This window comes from Serinus canaria, chromosome 3, assembly GCF_022539315.1.
Source record: "Serinus canaria isolate serCan28SL12 chromosome 3, serCan2020, whole genome shotgun sequence".
Lineage (NCBI taxonomy): Eukaryota > Metazoa > Chordata > Aves > Passeriformes > Fringillidae > Serinus > Serinus canaria.
The window spans coordinates 110,931,820-110,953,644 of record NC_066316.1 but is presented as its reverse complement, the minus strand read 5'-3'; the positions used below and the strand labels follow the sequence as shown (position 1 = coordinate 110,953,644).

At 40.7% G+C, this 21,825-nt stretch overlaps 1 protein-coding gene across 2 annotated transcripts in view; it reads left to right on the top strand.

The window, feature by feature from the left end:
* Positions 1-21,825, top strand: part of MSRA (methionine sulfoxide reductase A) — a 238,361-nt gene that overhangs the window by 2,558 nt on the left and 213,978 nt on the right. The window contains exon 1 of one of the 2 annotated variants that reach the window (XM_050972508.1): positions 14,415-14,877. The exons of the other annotated variant lie outside the window; for it this stretch is intronic. The gene's annotated coding sequence lies outside the window, so the exon portion shown is untranslated. Of the gene's footprint in view, positions 1-14,414; positions 14,878-21,825 lie in introns of those variants that run through there. 2 annotated transcript variants of the gene reach the window in all.

The following is a 21,825-nucleotide window of genomic DNA, read 5'->3' as shown; positions in this document are numbered from 1 at the left end:
AAGGGCAGCTCAGCTGGACAAGCATGATTTGCCTTTGGTAAATGTGTTGGTTATTCCTGATTACTTTCTTGTTCCCTGATTGGAAACAATTTCTAAGAGGGCATTCTCCATGACATCTCCTTGGACTGAGCTGAAGCTGAGCATCCTATACCCCCTCAGTTCTGTTTTTCCCTTTCCTAAAAGCAATTGTTACTGTAGCCCTGTTCTCATCATCAGAGATCCCCAATCACTGTGGTTTTTCATTATTTCTGATCCATCACAGTGTTCTGATGGCCTCACAAGCAAACTTGGCCTCCCAGCTCTGGAAAAACTCCATGGGGCTCCTTGGATTTGAATACATTTAGCTTCTTTAAGCAACCATAATCCATTTTTCCTCACGTTGTTGGGTGCTTTTCTTTCTGACTGTACCAGCCTGGAGAGATTTTGGAGCAGTTGTTGTTTCTGGAGACTTGTGCAAAAGAAGTTTTGAGTCTTCAGTCTTTTCTGTACACACTTCTTAGCTGTCTCCTGTATGCATCAATGCACCTTGATTCTTTCTGAACTTTTTACTCCTGTAATTTTTGTGAATTAATTTCTTATTGCCATTTGTGTCCCCAGCTAGGCCAAACTCCAGTTTTGGATTTTGTGCCTAAATGCTGAGGTGGTGCTTTTCTTTGCCTCCTTTGTTATTTGTTCTTGGTCTCTGTATTTTAATCCATTAAGCAGCTCTGTGTTTCTGATGAAGTTCTTACTTATTCTACATGATCTTTAGTTCCTTAAATCTCTTGGAAAGTTTTTTTTTTTCCAAATTCAGACCACCTTGAAGAGACTTTTTCTCCCTCTGGCAGCCTCCCAGGGGTTTCTGCCTCTCAGAGGCTGCAGCTCTAATCTCTGCTCTCTGTGACCAAGGCCCAGGGAACAGCTGAGGCTGTGTCAGGTTTAGGTTGGATGTCAGGGAAAGGTTCTTCCCCAAGAGGGTGTCAGGCACTGGAACAGCTCCCCAGGGAATGGTGACATTCCCAAGGCTGTCAGCTCCAGGAGCATTTGGACAACTCTCTCAGGATTGTTGGAGTGTCCTGGGCAGGGTCAGGAGTTGGACTCAGTGATCCTTGTGGGTCCTTTCCAGCTCAGGGAATTCTGTTATTCCTTGGTAATTCCCTATATAAGCCAGAGATCTGCAAGTAGAAAATGCTAACCGTGTACCTTTCCAGCCTTCCTTTGGATCCCCATCTCCAGTGTCTTCTGGCTACTGACAGGACTGTGTCCCTCTGGAGCCCTGTGCTCCAAGGAGTTGTGTTTAAGTAGAGTGCAGCTAGGTAGGATTATTCCTCTGTGCTAGGAAGGATTGTTCCTACATCCTGCATAATCTGTTCTGACCCCTGCTCCAGCTGTGTGTGCTGTGCCAGGTTTCTGACAGAGGTCTGTGACCACACCTGGACATCCAGGTGAGCCAAGCTCTGTCTTAGGGTGCAGACACTTGAGGAAAAGTTCTGCCAGAGCTTTCTGGATCTGCAGTGTCCATCCTCTTCACCTTCAGTGGTGCTAGCAGCGTTTTACTTTCCTAGGTGAAGAGCTGCAGAACATTCAGCTCCTTGTCTCTTGGAGACCCCATTGATTTCCTGCTCCTCATCCTGATGGGATGAAACGTCCTTGGAGTTCCTTCCTTGTGCTGCAGCAGCTCCATCTGCCACAGCAAAACTCCCAAAAGTGAAGCTGCTGCCACTGCTGAGATCCCTGTGGAGGAGCACCAGGCTCTTCCCAGAGTTCATCTGGAGGGAGGTTGAGGTTCCAGCATGTTAGTGCACACTGAGGATCCAAGAAAATCGTGCAGTTAGACCTGGATAAACTGCTCTGCATTAGCTGAAAGGAGTACAGGCATTAGCAGACTCCACTTACTCAGGTTGAGTTTATCAAATTTCATAATCTGGGAATTAAGGTTTGCTGTTCAGTTTTCTTTCCTTGCAATAGAGCATCTGCATTAATTTTTTAAATTACTTCTTTCATATCCTTGTATAATGGGGCAATAAGATGTTGTGCTTTATAGTAAAAACACACATTATTTACTGCTCCTACCTTTCTAGTATAACTCTACTTTTCAGAGTTAATTTTAGTTTGATTGCTGCTGAAACATGGCTGTGTTTTCTGAGTATGTGAGGATTTATTGCTTACACTATTTAATGAACTGTTTTATTTTATGACAGTGGTAGGAACAGTAGTCAAGGAGCCTATGAATGTAGACATTGAGTAATATATATACATATATACACATACACACACACATATAGAGGTTTTTTCTGCTAAATATCCCAATGTGTAATAAATTAAAAGAATAATTAAAAGCAATGTGTAGTAAATGAAAAGAATGTTTTTCCAATGAGCAGTGCCAGAGAGTATCTTCTTGCACATCTGTAGTGACTTGACTTTTTTGAGGCAGAGAAAGTTCAGCTCATGGGTAGAGAGCCTTAGGATTGTCTAAACCCATTAGGCCTCTTAGCTTTATAGCTGAAGATTAATAGAGCAGTAATTGCAAATGTGAAGGAGGTCATGGTGAATCTTACTCTGACCTTCTGTGTAAAAAAAAAAAAAAAAAAAGCACAGCATTGCCTTGAATTAATTCTTGCTTGAATCAGATCACGTTCTTTAAAGAAAACATTGATTAGAAATGTCATTTGACAGAGGATCCACATGCTCTCCCTGTTAGTCTTTTTTTACCATTCTTAAGACACTGAACAGAAATTATTGTGGTCAAACCAGTGGCTTGTGGTTTGGTTGGTACTTCTGTGGTCTGGTACTTCCACTCGCCATTAAACTATGTCCTCAAAATAAGGAATAAAATAAAAAATATTAATATTTATTTCCTTTACTGACTAATAGAATTTGTAATAATGAGCAAATACAAAATTTTTTTCTGACATGAATTCAGTATCACTGTATTTTAGGTCTAAAATAAAGGTTCCTGTGATCATACTTCAGGACAAAACCTCAAAATAAAGTTCATCTCAAGGTTTAGGAGGATTTGTTTCTTCAAAATTTTCACCACTTTGTTTATGTGGTACAAGTCTACACAGTGAATTAATTAGTTGTCCATTTTTGTTGAGATTGTATGAAATATGGGCCAAAAAAGTGAGACTTGGCTTCCATTGCAGGAGTGTGTTGAGTAACAATGTCATATGTGGTTTAGCACTTTGCAAATTGCAATTTACCTTTCTAACTCAGAAGAGTTAATTACTTATTTCTTCATTCTAGGAGACAGTTTTTGCCTCAAACACACTCAAGCCATCAATTTCCATAAATTATTAAATTTCATTACAATTTTGTTGTGTATGCCAAGATTGAAAGCAGAATGCACAGCAGAGAAACATCTCACCCCAGTGATTATTTATTATCTGAAAAGACTTCTCAAATTTGTGGTTACAACTTCTTTACAGGCACATCCAGGATGAATTTCCTTGGAAATCCTGCCTATCATGGCTTTTTTTTTTTAAGTTCTCTTAATTTTTTTTTTGTGCGCTTTGTCAGGTAATTATATTCACACACTAAACACCTAATTTTCAAGCCAACTGTACAGCTGTAAATATTGTGCTCTTGTTGGAAAAACAGGAATTGCTTTTAACCCCCCCGTTGCAATTTATATTTTGGAAGGTGCTGCAAGGAGAAGCAAAGATTTAAGTCAATATAAAGAGATTTTTTTTTTTTTTTTGCTGTTGTTTGCATGTGCTTTTTTGCTCTTGGCAGCTAGGAAATAACAACCCAGAGGAAGTTAACAGGCACAGAGGATGCTGGAGAGATGGAAAGCATAGAGGAAATATATTTACAGAGCTGCACATCCAGCTGCCAAATGCTGCTTTCGAGGTGGAATAACCTTGATGGAGTCACCCTGCGCTTACTTATCACCTCTCACTACATCCCAAGAGAAAGGGTGACATCATTCATCACTAAACCCCTCAAAAAATACAACAAAAAAGTGGAAAAAAAAAAAGAAAGTCAGTTGTTCGAGTCCCTGGAGTTCCTGGAGCTCTGCTTAGCATGCGGCTCACAGCCGGAGGGTGCGGAGGAAGCGCTCCCGGGGCTTCTCCTGGCAACAGCCCGGGTTGCTGGGAGACAGCAGCGCCTAAATGGGGAGAAACTTCACCCAACTGGCAGCCTCGTGCATCCAAATGAGCCTTGCTGGAGGCTTCTCGTGCTCATGCTGTAATTTCCCTCTCCGAAATGAAAAAGGAATGCAGAGGATCTTTACCTAGAGGGCTGTGTGTGGATGCTGCTCTGAGGGATCATTCAGAGTTGTGTAATAAAAGGGGATAATTATTCCTGGGTGAAGGTGGTTGTGGTATGCAGGGTTCAGGAGCTTCTCGTTGCTGCTGTTTTGAAAAGGGATGTAAATATCTGAAGTTGCCAGATTTGGGGTGTTAAACCTATCAGTTATGAGAGTTAAACACAAGGTTATATTTACTCAGGTTATTTTTCCTGACTAGAGAATATTTAATTGATTTTGTTTGAGTCCTGGGATACATTTGGCTGCTTTGACTGATTGTGTCCATTTATCTTGAGTGCAGGAATGACACTGCACTACACATTTAGGGAATGTTGTGCCCAGGATCCCACATGTTCCTCCATAATTACGTGAATGAATATCCCAGGTACAGACGTGGAATTCGGTTTCCCACTGCTTCTCTTTCCACCGCAGGTAGGAGAGTGTGGGGCAAAGTTTCCCTTGCAGCAGGAACAGGGTGGGACAGAGCACTGGAAGGGGCTGGGTGGTGCTGCAGGAATACCCAGAGTTCAGCTGTCACAGGTAGAATGGGCCCTGGTGTGTTTGGTTCATCAAAAGACATTTAAATTAGGGAAATAGTGCCCAAAATGCTGTTTTCTTCCACTGGCTGCAGGAGGGTCCAGTGACCAGCTCACATGGAGGTGTCTGTGTGATAACCAACCCCAGACAGAGACCTGGCTTTGCTCTATTAATGACCTGTCCATGTAGTTGATATTCAGTGTAAAGCCTTTTTTTAAAAATTTATTTATTGCCCAGGGTCAAAAGCTGTATTTGTATTTAACTCTCTACACCAAATACCAGCTCACAGAATCAAAGTTTTTTCCTTTACTTTCTTTAATTTTCCTGGTTCATGCTTATATACAATATTGCTAATAATGAAGGAATTTCTAAAGTCAGGTTATCCAAATGAGAGTGAAGTTGTTTACACATGGAACTGCAGAGGTGCAGCATCTTTAGTTCCTTCAGAACACACAAAGAGTAAATAATAAAAGTCCTCACTTTAATTGATTTGAGAGAAGATAAGTGCAGAATAGCCCTTAAGGCAGATTTAAGGTAGCTTGAATATTTCAGGTACTAATTCCTGTGTTTTAGTCCTTTTCTGTTTCTTTAAAGTACAGTACTTCCTTTTGAATTTTTTCAGCTTTAAAAGCTTCTCTGGTTTAATTAATGTCTTCCTGTCAAATTTATACCTTCAAATTACAGTGGTGTTCATTGCCTTAACTTCAGGTTTATATACTTTTTATTAAATTTATTTTTACTTTGCAATCACTGAATTATTTGGCTCGTAATTTATTGTGTGATAGGCATTGCTTTATCCTTCCATGCTTATATCTTAATTATTATGTATAGAATTTCTGTGATATGGATACATTTGATTATTGCACTTATTTTGTTGCAAATTTTTATGATACATATGACACTTGCATTTAAAACTCCAGTACAATTAAAATAATGCACATAAATAAGCCCTTTGTACAAATCAGATAAAAACCTGTGCAATAAAACCCATCACAATCCAGGGATGGTTATTGCAGTTTCTTATGTATTGCTTGTAGTTAATGCCTGTTGCATGTAAGGCAAAATTTGAATTAGTGGAGATTATTTGGGTCTTTATTTTGAAGATATGGTCTTATTTACTGTTGAGAAATGTGGCCAGGTAGATGATACCTGTATTTTTTACTGTAGTTTCGGCTTGATAGCTCAGGAATTTGACTTTCTAGGAGCCTCCAGAGATGCTTTAAGGAATGTCCACATTTCAGGGATGGCTGAGAAGCAGAACTCCAGTGGAAACGAGTTTTTTTAGTGTCCTCAATGTGAGACATAAATCCCTCATCTTGAGGACATTTGTTTAGATTTGAGGACTTTGGGGGTAGAGATTTGGTGCCTGAACCTCTGGCTCAAAACTTTTAGGAACCCAGTGAGGAATGAGAAGCGTTGTGCAAGGGATAGACAATGGAAGTGTCTTCCTGTTTCTGACATTGCCCTTCGCCGTTTACAGGCTCAGAAATGCACTTTTTGGTCCATCAATCATTCAACTCCTGAAAATTTCATCCCAGAACTCCTAAAGTGGGAGCAGGATTCAAAGGAGTCTGGCATTGATGACTTAACAGGCTGAGGCAGGAGAGGGGTGACTCCAGACAGCCCTTGGTGGGACTGGCAGGGACTGGTGTATGGCAGAATGGGATCACAGGATAATCCAGGCTGGAAGGAACTTCAGGAGATCGTTGAGATTGGGATCAGTAGATTGGCAGCTGATCTGCTCCTCTTGAAGAAAAAAATTTGCCATCATCTGTTCCACCCAAATGTTGAGTTTACATTTTAAAAAATGGCAAAATTCCACATCGGGGAATCTGGCTGATTTAGCAAACTGCAATAAGATTTCATCTAAGATCATCAGAATCAAAATTACTGCACCAGAGATAACATTGCAATATATAGGATCTATGTGGACTATTTATATTGCTTCTTCCTTTTATGTTCTTCCTTAAGGATTCTTCTTCTTACCCTAAACAAGGACATGCAAACCTTCTTCTGCACTTACTGAGCTTGTCCTGGGGAGCAGCAGAGATAAAATCTCATCTGGAACAGGTTGCACTCAGACAACTTCTAATAAAATAAGCTTCTCACAGAATAATAATGCTTCACTTCAGTAGGACCTTGAGTGACAATTTTCTGAGTTACCACTCAGAAAGGGAACAGGAAAGGGAAGAAATGAGCAGGCAAACCAAATGTAGAGGGTGGATTCTTAAGCAGAATGTCATAGTATGTTCCAGTACATCTTTATATCAAGAAGAAAAATACTCATAAGATGACCTAGAGATAACTTTGCAGTTGGTTCTTAAGATACTAATTTCAAAAAGTCAAAACTTAGAGAAGATCATTTTCTTAAAACAGTTTTAGGATTTTCTAACCCTCCTTTACTTTGTTAGCATTTCTCATAAATCCAGGCATAAATGGATATAACAGCCCTGGAGTCCAGCTGCATCCTCTGGAATGAAGGAGCCTGACCAACAGCCCATCTGTTTGCCACATTCTGTTCTGAAGTTCTGCTTCTGAAAGGTCTTCTCATGTTGTTGGCAGCTGAACACAATTCCTGTTTAAAACCCGAGTTTTGAGCACTGAAGGGATTTGGGGTAGGACCTCACACCTCATATCTTCCTGTTGAGTGGCTTTAATGCATTTGTTTTCTCACCAGTTGTCCACACTTTTTGCTGTTTGATGTACACCTGGTCACTTGTGCCATCTTAACCATCTTTGCTTTTCAAATGACCTGAAAGATGCTGTCTTTTACTGGAGGAGAATCTCATTCCATGCAGGAAAACCAGGGTGGGAATTGCAGATTGTTTCTGTGACTCTGAATGTGCCCCTGGCTGGGGACATGGAGATGATTCAGATCATCCTTAAATCCTTGGAGAGATCCTGGGTCTGGCCCTTCCCTGGTCAACCAGTACGTTCCTCTGATGTTCCTGGATTTGGAAGTGTTCCCAGTTGACAGTTGGGCACAGTTTCATGTTTTGGATGTTGTTGGTTGTGCCTGGGCTGGTGACACAAGTCCAGAGGATGGGATATGGAGGAGCCATCAGCAGGATTTGAGTGTCCCTCCATGCAGTCCTTGTTGCTGTGGAATTGCAGCCTCCCACACCCACCCTTTTGCATGAACTCATTTCTCCTTAAGTCCTTGTTTAAGGAGTCATCTTCGTGTTAAACATTCACACACCAATTAAAACCTACTCAGCGTTGGATTTAGTTTACAATGAGTGAAAGGAAACTTTTTGAAGGGGAGGCAAAAAAATCACCAAATGTGTATTTTATCCTCTTGGATACCTGTGCACAGATGTTCCCAGGTATTCCTGTTGTGAAAGTATTAAATATAATGGAAGTGGAAAATAAGGAAAACCCAGCGCTCTCTGGGCTGATGGCTGGGTGAAGATGAAGAATTCTGAGATACTTATCTCTCCAGAACCATTAAAAATATTTAATTAGTGAAAATTCAGTTATTGAGCACAAAGCACTTTGTACCTGAATTTAAAAATAATTCCCTTTATTAGTGCAAAACAAAGAATATGCTCTTATTCCTGATACATGGAATTATGAGAGCCTAACTGGACCAAATTTTAGATGAATTCTCTTAGTTATATGATTTTTTTAGAGCCTCGATTTTTATAATAATTGAAGATATTTGATAATTTCTAGCCACAAGTCTATTTTCACTCCACCCAAGTTGGCTGTAAGTGGATTTTATTAAGAATAACTATTTCTACCTCAAGTTCTGTACATTTATTTTTCATGTTGCACACTGCAAACTTTTTAAATGCCACTCAGCCCTACCTGTAACTGTTTTTCTCCTGAGAACTAAAAGGAGATAATAAACAATTAATGGTATTTAAAAATCCATATTACACTTTGTATTGGAAGTATTCTGGGTGTTCCTGGATGGAGAGAATGGGAAAATATTTCAACCTAGGAATGCAGAATCTGTTTGCTATACTCTGGAAACCATCTGGTCTTAAAGGAACTGAAGAAGAGCACATTTAGTGGAGACTGACCCATGGATTTGGAATTTCACATTGGGGTGGAATGCCAACACATGATGAGCAGTTGAAGGATAATCCCACAGTGATATTAGGAAGTTGTTGACAGCTTCCCATAGAGTTTGGTCTTGTCATTTATTTGCCTTGGAAATCTGGAGGACTCTACCCCACAGTGTGACAGTGCCAGCCCTAAAGCCACCTGGCTGGTGGATCTGCTGCTTTGATTTTCACCTGGATTCAGCTGGAACTCTCCACTCCTGAGGCTGATGTTTTCTGTGGTATGGGAAAGACCACAGTCAGGCATACATGATGTTGTCAAAATGATAAATGGTAAGTACAGCTAGCAGGGGGGCAGCTGCCAGGAGGACATAGCCCATCCTGGACCAGAATTAATTTGGGACGTGCAAAACTCTGCAAAACAAGCTGCCAGATATGGTCACTGTATTGACTGACCTTGGGAATCTGCAGGACCCAAGGCCCTTGCAGGTCTAGTCCTTCATGTCCCATTTTTTCATGCATTTATAGGCCTTCATTCTTTTGCTCTTGTATTTTTTTTCATTTTATTTGGTTAATTCTGGAAATGTAGACTTCGGCTCTCACTGTCTCTTGCCTCTTCTGGGAGGCTGCAATATTCCTTCTTTTTTTCCTTCTCTCAGTATTCCTTTTCATTTTATTGGTCTCTGTAACAGCTACAGTCACTCATTATTATGTTCTTAGAGCTTCCCCAGTTTTTGGCTGTTTAATAAAAAACCCCAGAAAGTGGAGAGTCAATAGGAAATTCTTTGTCATCATCTCTGTATGAACAGCCCAGGTAAAAGGAGCCTTTTTCCTGTCACATGATCCACTTTCACCCTTCAATAATAAATCAGCAAAGCATCTGGCTCCAAAATTAGACTCCTAAAAACCTCTGGCTTGTCCTCAGAGGCATTGGCTTCACTTATCTCTAATGGAAATGCCTACAAATGATAACAGGCATGTGATAGCAGAAAGACTGATAGAGTCAGCCCTGAAATACCAGATATTCTAATGTGTTTATTTTTAAAATAAAATATTTTGGGGCCTGTCACAGCCAGACTGAACTCATGTCACGTGGTCTGGATGAAGCATTACACAGCTTTCATTGGTCCATGACACTGAGGTGTCCAGCAAGGAAGAGAAAAATGGAAATAAAAGCTATAGCTGACATTTGAAAGTAACTTTTTGGGGTTGTATTCCAAGTAGAGCAGCTTAAATGAATGAGTTACTTCTATTCTGAAGTTTTCCACCTGGGAGGAGGGAAATCATTCCCACTTCACGGGTGCACAGGGACAGGTGTCCAGGTGCACCACACTGGGGAGACACGGAGGCATTTGAGAGAGATGGAAAAATACTTGGATGAAAGGGAATATGATGACATCAGGAGGCTTTCACTGGGAGAATTTTAAATGAACAAATTCCAGGGGCGTGGAGGTAAAATGCATAAAAGATCACAGAATCATTAAGGTTGGAAAAGAGCTCTAGGATCATCAAGTCCAAGATGGAAAAAAACTTTGAAGTGAATGATGACCAAGGCACAGATCGCTATTAATTGTTTTCCTAATTCTTCAAAGAAAGACCAGTGATAGGTAAGATACTGCAAAAGGATAAATTCAGGGATTTTTCTCTGAACATGGGGATAGAGATGGTGTTGAAGGACAGAGCTTCGTGTGGTTCTGTAATGGTAAACATCAAAGGTGGTCAAATTTGGACTGGAGATGGATAGGAAAATACTCTGAATGATGAGGAATTTGACTCTTTACATTTTTTGTGCATTGGAAGAGAATAACATCAAAGAAACATCAGTAGGACAGCTGGAGAGAGGAGAATGCTCAGGAGAAACGTGAGGGTGGAAAAGCACTTTATGGAGTCACTAATACAGAACCTGGTGTCAGCTTATCTGGAAGCTGAGTACTGGATTACTGCAGCCTTCCAAGGAAAATTCCAGGACAGGACAAGGACAAGGACAAGGACAAGGACAAGGACAAGGGACAAGGACAAGGACAAGGACAAGGACAAGGACAAGGACAAGGACAAGGACAAGGACGGGGAAAGGGAAAGGGGAAGGGAAAGGGAAAGGGAAAGGGAAAGGGGAAGGGAAAGGGAAAGGGAAAGGGGAAGGGAATGGGAAAGGGAAAGGGAAGGGAAGGGAAAGGGAAAGGGGAAGGGAAAGGGAAAGGGAAAGGGGAAGGGAAAGGGAAAGGGAAAGGGAAAGGGAAAGGGAAAGGGAAAGGGAAAGGGAAAGGGAAAGGGAAAGGGAAAGGGAAAGGGAAAGGGAAAGGGAAAGGGAAAGGGAAGGGAAGGAAAAGGAAAGGAAAGGAAAGGAAAGGAAAGGAAAGGAAAGGAAAGGAAAGGAAAGGAAAGGAAAGGAAAGGAAAGGAAAGGAAAGGAAAGGAAAGGAAAGGAAAGGAAAGGAAAGGAAAGGAAAGGAAAGGAAAGGAAAGGAAAGGAAAGGAAAGGAAAGGAAAGGAAAAAGGAAAGGAAAAGGCTGACTTCAGAACTGTGGGAGACAAGAAGAAGAAGAGCAAATTGGAGAAGCTGAGAGGGGAGCACAGTGAAAACCAGTCAGAAAATGTGAAAAAAGGGCCCAAAACAAGATGTGGAGAAAGTTTTATGTTTTCTTCCTGTCTGGAGGTTACTGAATGCTCAATTCATGGGTCTGGAAACTTCTTTATGTGAAGGAGGAGAGAAATGAGTTCCATTGAGAGATATCAACACCTTGACTGGAGGATGCATCTTGGAAGGTGTCACAGAGGGAGCTGGGAGCAATTCCAGTGGAGTGGTGCAGTTGGAGTCCTTGAGAGAAAGAATTAGGAGAGCTGCAGTAAAATACACCTTGGACAAAAGGCTTTAAGGTAGGAAGAGTGGACTCGTTCTGCACATGAAATCCACTCTTGTTGGGTCCACTGTCTTTGGAGCAGTATTTTGAGGGATAAAATAAGGCTCTTCATCCTGTTAGCAAATTTTTTTCAGGAAAACATTTGGCTGCTCAGGAATATATTTGTTTTTACTGCCTTAACGTTCACTAAGGGTAATGAAGGAATAGTTAAAATAGTTCATCTCTATTGGAATTTTATATATATTTTTAGTATTGCTGAAGTCCCCTGTTGTCAATACATACATTTTTTTAAGGAAAACCAATTAAAAGCTGAGCATTTAATAGCAACTGCTGCAGTGGGATTGCCTTTGAGAGTTAATTCCACTGTCAATGATTTCCATGAGATCTTTTAGTTCCCATGTTGATGCCTGATGGTCTTTCAGTAAAGGCAAAGCAACACATTACAGTTTGCTGTCAAGTGCACAAAGAAAAGAAATAGAAAGATTATGCATGGGGTTTTTTTCCCAAGTTGGCCCTGTCACGAGGATGCAAGGTGCAAATGGAAATGAGAGAGTGTGCAATATTTTGATGCAAAAATGTGATTTTAAAGTTAATGGTGTTTCTTCTGGAATTGAGAGGCTACTGGGTGAAACATGGATGGGTCTGTTACAGTCACACAAGGGGAACCTTGTGTGGATGTCTGAGGTCTGAGGGGCAGAGAATGAACCTGGTTTATTTTTTTAAAATCATTAGATAAGGTCACCCAATCTCTGACAGAACGGAAACTTTAAAAACAGAGTGGAATTTCCTTGGATACTGGGGGAAGGAATTGTTCCCTGTGAGGATGGGGAGGCCCTGGATCCCTGGAAGGGTTCCAAGGCCAGGCTGGGCAGGGCTTGGAGCAACCTGGGATAGTGGAAGGTGTCCCCATTGCAGGGATGGAACTGGATGGTCCTTAGTGTCCCTTCGTACCCAAACCATTCTATGATCCTGTGAACTTCTGAGACTCTCTATTGAATAAACTTAGAAAATTAAACACTTCAGGAAGGTTTTTTCCCTCAGAATATTCTATTTAGCTCATTAATGTAATGCGTGTGTTTTAAAAAGTTGGCATTTTGCCTTGGCAAATAGCTTGAAGATAAAAGAAAGTTTATTCCTGTAATTTTCCTCACATGAATTCTTGTCATTTAGAATATCTTGAATAAAGTTCCAAATATAGTTTTCTATCCTTTAAGTCTTGCAACACATCAGAAAATTTCCCACCAGAGTTGACTGTTAATGCTGAGCCATTTCTGCTCTGTGCCACAAGAATTGAGCTGTTGAATTAACAGATGACATCATTGGATCTATGGACGTGGGGAGATTTTTTGTGTATGAGCTGGGATCCGATTTCTTATTAATTTTCAGCTGATTTTTTACTAATGGTGGAATGGAGAAGACTGGTTGTTTTCAAGCTGGAGTTCAGATAAAGTTAAAACGTGCGTGACTTCTGAGTGTGATCTTAATTCAAATCCATACGTCTCCTGCTCCTGGCACCTTCCCATGATTCTGGGGAGGAGAGAATGAAAACACATTATTTTAAGGAGTATTTGGTGCTTATTAAAATTACACATAACGCCCGCCTTCCAAAGAGTCTTGATTTACTGCAGGTTGTTCGTGTGTCGCATGCGGACATTTTTAGCGAGCAGATTTCTTATCCCTGCGAGAACAGGGAATGGCTTCCAGTGCTCCACGATCCGGGAGCACAAACGTTGCATCCATTGTGAAAGGTAGGGAACCATGAAATCTATAAAGCCGATTTGGCAGGAGCAGCGGCTGTTGGTGCCAAGATTTGGTTACTGACCCACAGTTTCCTGTTTGGAAATCTATTAATTGATTCGCAAAGAGCATCTTTTTGGAAAACAAGGATTCAGACAGGCTGGCACAGGCTGGAGCTCCGCCAAGACTGCTCGGGAAGGTTGCCATGCTGGGAGCGAGCGAGCGAGAGAGCGAGAGAGCGAGCGAGGCGAGGGAAGAAAAAAAGGCAAGACTTGGCACGGCTCAGTCAAATCAGCTTCTTTTGTCTGCTGTCTCGGCTTGAGCTTCGCGAAAGAAAACCGTCCTGGGGTACAGAAAAACTCACAACTTTTTTTTTGGTTTTCAAACTTCCGTCGCTTTTTAAGTCTCTTGGGCTCTTGGGAAGTGGTGGTGACATTAAATGACGTCCAGTTAGCAGTGAGCAGAGAAATAAAAGCTTTTAATGAAGTAATGAAGCCTCCACAATGTCAGTTTGTACATATGGGAAATACGATATTTGGTGATTTTTTTATTTTTTTCCCCTATGTCTGATTAAACTGTAAGGGAGCTGAGTAACTTGGAAGATCACAGAGGGAATGTGTAAATAAAAGGGAGAATTTTCATTTTTTTTGCAGCAAAACAAAAACTTTTCGTCGACACAAACATGCTTTAAAACCGAACCTGACCTCCTTCGGAATACGTTCGGAACGGGAATTCCAGCGTTTCTCTCGACAGAAACGAACTTTTAATGGAACCTCCTTAAAGATTTCATCTGACCCAGCAGTGAAGTAAGAGTAGAGAGAAAGTTGTGACTTCAATAGAAAAGTGAGTATGTTCTTAAAGCCACAACGTTTGTTTTTGCTGCTGGGTGCTGTCCTGGCTCCATGTCCCAGCCTTTAGGGACAAACCTGAAGACCCAGCAGGACACGCTGAAGACACCCAGGCTGTGCCTGAAGGGCAAAATCAGAGCATGGTTATTCTGCTCCTGCTCTCAAACATTCCCTTCAGTGCATCTTCCTAGGCAGCCTCTGGAATCGCTGAATTTTCTACTTTTAGAAGCAACAAGAGATGGAAAAATATCGGCTGCTGCCAAGTGAGGGATGTTTGAAGATGACACAGTTGATGGCACTGGATACGGAAACTTCAGTTTGTAGTTACAGGACCTGTTTGCTGCAAACAGTGAAAAAATCTGCTCTTTTCTCAGGAATTAAAGGAAAATGGACTAAAAAAATCAGTGACGGCTGAAGCGTGGACGCTTTACGATTTCAATAAAATGAAGGACCTAAAAGTCCATTGTTTTCTCCAAAGGTGCCTGGTTTTTCAGGGAGAGAGGTACCTGCCTTGTGATTTCCTGGGAGCAAATCTGATCACACTGCCTATTAGGCCTGGATGTGCTGGGATTATCCTCCTGCTGCTGTGACAATCAGCATTATTATTTCAGGGAGTAACTGTAAACCGTAGATTTTTATGGATCGGCTTCGCTTGGAGTAAGTATTACCCTATCCTTAAAAACTGGATTGTTCAGCCTGAGATGTGCAATTCCTGGCATGCTGCACAAGTACATTTCCCTCATTCTTCCCTGCTGAAAGGGAAGAAACCACGTTAGTGGAAAGGTTTTTAACAGGAATGTGTTTGTGTTTTAACTGTGGCATTTGGATTGTGAGACTGCTAAAATTAACTGGTCTTTTTGATGATGGCAAAAACTTGGGTTACTTAATATTGCATTAAATTGGTTTCTTAGCAAGATCTGTCTGCTTTTTTACTACATCAGTGAGCCTTTTGAAAGATGCTGTAGTTAAATAGTGGGTAAGATGCTGTTGTGATTAACATTTGGTCCACTGAAACATTTTAATAGAATTTCTTAGGGAGTTTTGAAGAAAAGAATCTATCATTCTGTCTTTCTAAATCCTTAAAAGATATCCTCAGCAGCTCTGTGTGGGAATAGGTATGCCGTGGGGGATTTCAAATGGATCCTGGGTGGAAGGGGAGTGTTAGGAGGAGTTGAGTTCTGCTCTCTGTGTGGTTCTTGTCTGTTGTTCCTGCGCAGGGATTGCCATGGGATGTGCCTGGGGACACGGGGATGTGCTGGGCTGAGTTTGCATCACATCAGTGCCCTGAGTTTGTCTGTCCGTGGGGGATTCTGGAAGGAATTCCCATTATTTCTCAGAAATCCTGTGCAGCCTCAAAGCATTTGCTGTTTTCTTTAATCGTGGCATTCCAAACCAAATCTTTACTGGGTGTCCCTGTTAAAACTCAGAAAACAACAGGAAACATTCATGGCGCTGCCTCTAAGGGAAACATTAAAATGACCATTACATTTCTAAGTGATACATTAAAATAACTGTATTTTTTTCCCAAGTACCTACATAATTTCATAAATTCAGGTTTTAGACATGATCAACATGTGGGTGCTTGCAGTGCATTTATAAAGAGAAATATTTGTAAAAATATTTAAACATCTGTGGACACTGAAGTTATTTTGAAGCTGTTCCTACAATGTTGGAAACACTGTTTATCTCTGAAATATCTCGTCAGTACATTTTGGGTTCCTAAATGAGATACACACCACTGCACGTTTCTTTTGGCCTACTTAATAAAATATTTTTCTTCCTGCTGAATTCTTTGATTGTGAAAGCTCATCTAAGTGCTAATTTTTTGGAAAATATCCCAACTTGGCGATTTAGAAATGAAATTGGAATTGCAAGGTTTAAATGGCTGGAACCTGAACACTGGTTGGCTTGCATGCAAATGGAATTTCTGGTGTAATTTTACATGGTTTATTGTATTTATGTATTTTCTTTATCAGCTGGACTTTTCTGGACACTTTAATCTGATTATTCATTGCCACCATTCATCTATGATCCTTAATTATTGGATAGGTTTAATAACTTCATAAATTAACAATTTGTGTTTAATTCTTAATGAATCATTAGCATCTGTTTTATATTGGATTGTACAGTTCCTTAATGTGGCATATTTCAGTGTGGAGGTGAGGGTTGGGGTTTAACTTCATTTTTGTTACTAAACCACAGATAATATTTCACATTAGAGCATCATGTTTGATACTGTGATGGGCCAATGTCTGATTTCACTTGTGGTGATTAACAGGACATAATCCAAGGTTTACTCTCCTGTTTTAATTCGTGCCAAAGTAGTTTGAGATCAAAATGGGCCTGGGATGGGCTTAGTTTGTGCCTTTTGTATTGGCATATCAAAACATTTTAAAAAATCAGCGCTTTCTCTGAACCCCTGTGGTTATTGGACGAGGAAGAGATGATCAGTTCTCAGTATGACTGTGGGTTCCCCCTGAATGTGGTTGTAGGGCAACAATACAAATGTTAAAATGCAGTTCATAGAGGTTTTGGGTGTTATTTTGCATTCCTATAGCCAAGGGGGATTATCTTGAGATTCTGCATATGGTAGAACTCCATGTGCTGAGGTGTCCTCAGCATCTATAGCAATATTTTAAAAAAAACTTAAAAGTTATATTTGATATATATATTTTAAGGCTCTTTCAATTTTCCATTTGTTCTTTACCATTAATCCAGAATAATTGTTTATTTTATAATCCATCATTCCAAGGTGTTTTCTCTTGGCACAGTGGGACTGACTTGGGTGGAATTCCACTTCTTTATTCCTTATAAGCCACAGTCTTTATCCATGCCACAAAAAAATTGAGCAAAGTCAATATTATTTTGTCCACTGTAACTCTTAAAATGTCATTTCAGTGAGTTAAGTAACTCTTACAGTCATTGTGGAAGAATAAACACCTTTAGGAGATGATTTGGGAGGTTGTCCCATCTGTGAGTCACTCTCTTTATTGAACATAAATAATTGGAAAATAGAAGAAAAAATGGTGAGAATATAAAAGTATTAATTTGTAGGATTTTAAAGTTATATTGTCATATATTTATAGATGAGGAATAGCTCACAGTTGTTTAGAATCTGACTGATTTTGATAATTTTCTTAATGAAGTCGTTTTAGAAATAATAGAAGCTTGTACTGTGAATAATTATGAACATCCATGTTTTTCCTATTTTTCTCTATAAATAAGTTATTCCTAGTCAAAACAGCAGTTTTTCCATATTTAGTGGATCCTATGGATTTGAAAAAGTGAAAAAGTTTTTAGGGATAAAAAACATGAAAACATAATGGGATTTTTTTTGCATGACCTATAAAAACTATAGGTCATGCCTAAAAACATTTTTAGGCATGACCTATAGTTTTTATAGGTCATGCAAAAAAATCCCATTATTATCTTTCCTTTACATTTGTTTAATCACCTATTTTTGCTAAGTTTGCCAGGATCAAGCAGAATCTTGGTGTCATCTTTTCTCCTGTTTGCTGCTGACCTCTTCAGCCTGTGTCAAATTCTGGTTTATCTGAAGTTACAACCTCTCTACTATCAAATTTTGGGGTTTTAAGACAGGAAATGCACAATGTTTGCAGCACTGTTTGCTCTGTGTGCTCTTATTTTATTAATCAGCAGATTAATAGAAGAGAAATTGGGGAATATCCAGTCCCTGATCTTGAGCAGGGACACCTTCCAGTATCCCAGGTTGCTCCAAGTCCCCTCCAGCCTGGCCTTGGACTCTTCCAGGGATGGGACATCCAGCAGCTCCCTGGTACATGATGGTTCAGACACTTTCAGATCCACAGTTTAGGAATCAATGAGTTTCCAATAAAAGTGTCTCCCTCATACGGACACAACACTTTTACTGAATGCCAGAGGAAACTGGCATGGTTTGGTTGAATTCACTAAACTACAGTGAAAAGATCTTCCATATAAATTAATATTAAAAGAATAAGAGAAGAATCATGATAAAAACATTGGGTTTTTTTCCTCTGCTAAATTGCATCAAAGTGGAAAATTTCTTTGACTGTCTTCTTGGATTATACACGTAAGAGTTCCTTCTTTTTTCCTGACACATAACAAGGGTTCAGTCCTCATTCTCCAAATGCAAACTTCGGATTTCAGCACTGAGAAATTTCCATTGTATCGATTTTTCCATGCAAGCCTTCGTCCCTTTTACACCTCAGCACAACACCGAGTGTGCAGTGTAAGAGTAGGCACAGAGTAAAAGTGCTTTGCTCCATGAGAGATTTCTGTGTGGTTTTGTTTTGGAAGCCCCACTGCTGTGTTTGTTCCAGTCCTACAGATAGGAATAGGAATAAAGTCTTTTCTTGTTCATGTAATGCACAGAAAGTAAAAACTAAGAACTCTACAGACAGTACAGTGTTAATTAAGAAGATTCAAATTTTCGTTTTCCACAGACAGTGATTTTGGTAATAAAAATTCCATCCCAGATTAAAGCACCTGCAGAGACTGTGGAGAGGGCAGACTGTGAGAAAATGTGTAGGTTCAGGAGCAGCATACTCAGAAAAATCTCAAAATCTCAATTTATTTTGACCTGTATTGGTAAAAATGGTTGAACATGGTAGGTTGGGCAGTTTTGCACTGAATTGTAGGTGGTATCCACTGATAAAATCTTCTCCAGGGTGTTTGTAACCTCCTCTTGTTTTTGGCAGTTTTCCCATTTCTAAGACCAGCCTGGTGTTTGCCCGTGGGTTTCCATTATAATCTGTTCCCAGCTGGAGAGAGTTGTGTTGGTCTGTCCTTGGCTGGGAGTTGTTTGTTCACTGTCCATTTTCTTTCTGAAAAAGAAAGGTGGGAAGGCAGGAACGACCTCAAGGAAAGAAAGGATCTCTTCTTTACTTAGTTGAGGCTTATTGATCTCATTGACATGATGGAATCATGGAGTCATGGAATCCTTTGGGTTAAAAGGGACCTTAAACTCATCCAGTCCCACCCCCTGCCATGGGCAGGGACACCTTCCACTATCCCAGGCTGCTCCCAGCCCTGTCCAACCTGGCCTTGGACACTTCCAGGGATCCAGGGGCAGCCACAGCTTCTCTGGGCACCCTGTGCCAGGGCCTGACCACCCTCACAGGAAACCATTCTTTCCCTCTCTTTAATCTAAATCCACCCTTTTTTGGTTTAAAGCCATTCCTCCTGGTCCTAATGGCTTTATTACCTACCTTTTATATGGCTTTTGTTTATATCTATGGCTTTACATTTATATTTTATAAGTCTTTCCATTAGTTGTTCACCGTTGTGATGCATTTCAAGGGCTTGAGACGTTTTGTTCTGCTGCCATTACACTTCTGGCTCTACTTTTTTGTTTTTGTGCACCCAGTGTAAAAACTTCATATAAATGAGTTTTTGTCATGTCTGCTGTATTTATATTTTTTTAAGCTATGATTAAACTGGTAAACTCATAGTGTTGGTATAATTTTGCATTTAAGATACATTCTGCTGTTGCAATAAACCCCATTGTCCCAGTATAATGCTTTTCCTTTCATATGGATACATGCTGTAGAACATAATTCTTCCTCTTTGGTAGAAATTCTTCTAAAAAGGAGCTGTTAAAAGCCAATATATTTGTAGTGAATGGAGCAGTTTTAGCAGAGAGAACAATGTGGTTCCTGCAACACTGTCTCACTGTGTCCTCTTGAAAATTGCTCTGGTGCAGGAGACTGTTGTGGCACTTATTTTTATAGTTGGGAAACATTATTCTTGTTATTTAATTCAGCTGCTGACATAATGAGTGCTCAGCTGTAATGAATATTTGATGTGTTTATGCTAATGTAAAGGCCCAACTATTGCCACTTCTCCCCAACCTTTATAACTTTTTAGACAACAATTTTAAGAGTGATGCACTTTGCCCAATGTGTCGTGATGAAAAGGGAGGATATTTTTATGGATGCTCAATTAACAACTTGTAAATTCATTTTCTTGTGGTCTTAGCTGTTACTCTGTAAGATTTTAACTTGAAATGGTCCCTTCAGACTCTCACGAGAGAATTGGGCCAGGATCAGCATCTGCAGTGTGGATGTGTGGGACTCATTACTCCTGTTTTCCCTCAGAGTCAGCAGCCAGAGCTGGGCACTTTTAGGCAGATTTGGTCCTTATCTCATTCTGAGCATTTGGAGCTGCAGGTGGAATAGTTCCCAGTAAAACACAGAATCTTCTAAACAATTTTCTCCTAAAAGCAGCATGAAAAGACACAGACATGTTTGGAAGGTTTGACACAAGAGGACAAAGATGTTCCAAGGGCTGGAGCCCCTCTGCTCTGGAGCCAGGCTGGGAGAGCTGGGGGTGCTCACCTGGAGAAGAGAAGGATCCAGGGAGAGCTCAGAGCCCCTTCCAGAGCCTAAAGGGGCTCCAGGAGAGCTGGAGAGGGACTGGGGACAAGGGATGGAGGGAACAGGACACAGGGAATGGCTTCCCACTGCCAGAGGGCAGGGATGGATGGGATTTGGGAAGGAATTGTTCACTGTGAGGGTGGGGGGGCCCTGGCACGGGGTACCCAGAGAAGCTGTGGCTGCCCCTGGATCCCTGGGAGTGTCCAAGGCCACTTGGATGGGTTTGGAGTAGCCTGGGATAGTGGAAGGTGTCCCTGCCCATGGCAGGGGGTGGGACTTTCCTGACCCAAACCATTCTAGGATTTTTTCAAATCCTGCACCCAACCAATAGCATCTCTGGATTTTATGACCTTGCAGTGCCACAAAGTTCATAATACTCTGATCACTCTTTGTGAACTTTTAGGATTTTTTCTTACTCCACTTTTTTTTATTTTTAAAAAGGGAAGTGTTTTCTGTGCTCTGTTGTCCTTTTTTTACATGAACCTTGTGTGTCCCCTGCATGACCAATGTCCTCAGAATTGTCATTATTACAGACAATCTCAGTGCTTCTGACTGCAGACGTCCCCTTTGAGCTGTGTGTGAAATGTGGAGAATTTTGCCTGTGCTATTTCCTCTCACCTGTTCCATCCTCTGGGATCAGGCACAATCCCATTGGCAGGAATTATGCCTGATATTCCTGGAAAGCATTCCTGACTGTGTCTCATTGTGAAAGGGCACAGCCTCGTGCCCCAGAGTGGCCAGGCTTGGATTTGCTCTGTGGCTTCCTTTGCAAGGAGCTCATTGAAACAAATCTTTTGGGTATTAAGCTGCCAAAGGTAGCATGAAAAAGAAAAAAAAAATTAACATAATGAAATAGTGAGAAAAATGCAAAAAAAGACGGAAGTAGGAGGAAGGAAACCAAGTAAAAAAGGGGGGATGAGAAAAATGCTTTTAGGTGAAGTCTTGTCAAGAAGTGACTCCAGGCAAGTTTTCATGGTCACTTTTCTTTTGCTATTAGGAACAGAAATCTGTTGGTTTTACAGAGTTCTTTTACTCTGCAGCATCAATTTTCCTTGCCCTCCATGCTTTGTAGTAAATGATCAACCTCCTGTGCTGGCAGGGAAAGAGAGTTTTATCTTTGTCCTGTGTTCCTGGGGTGTGAGGGAACAGAGCCAATTAAATTAATTTAATTTTGGACAGCATATTAAGAGTCAGTAATCCTATTGTATTATGGCTGCATGTCAGTTAA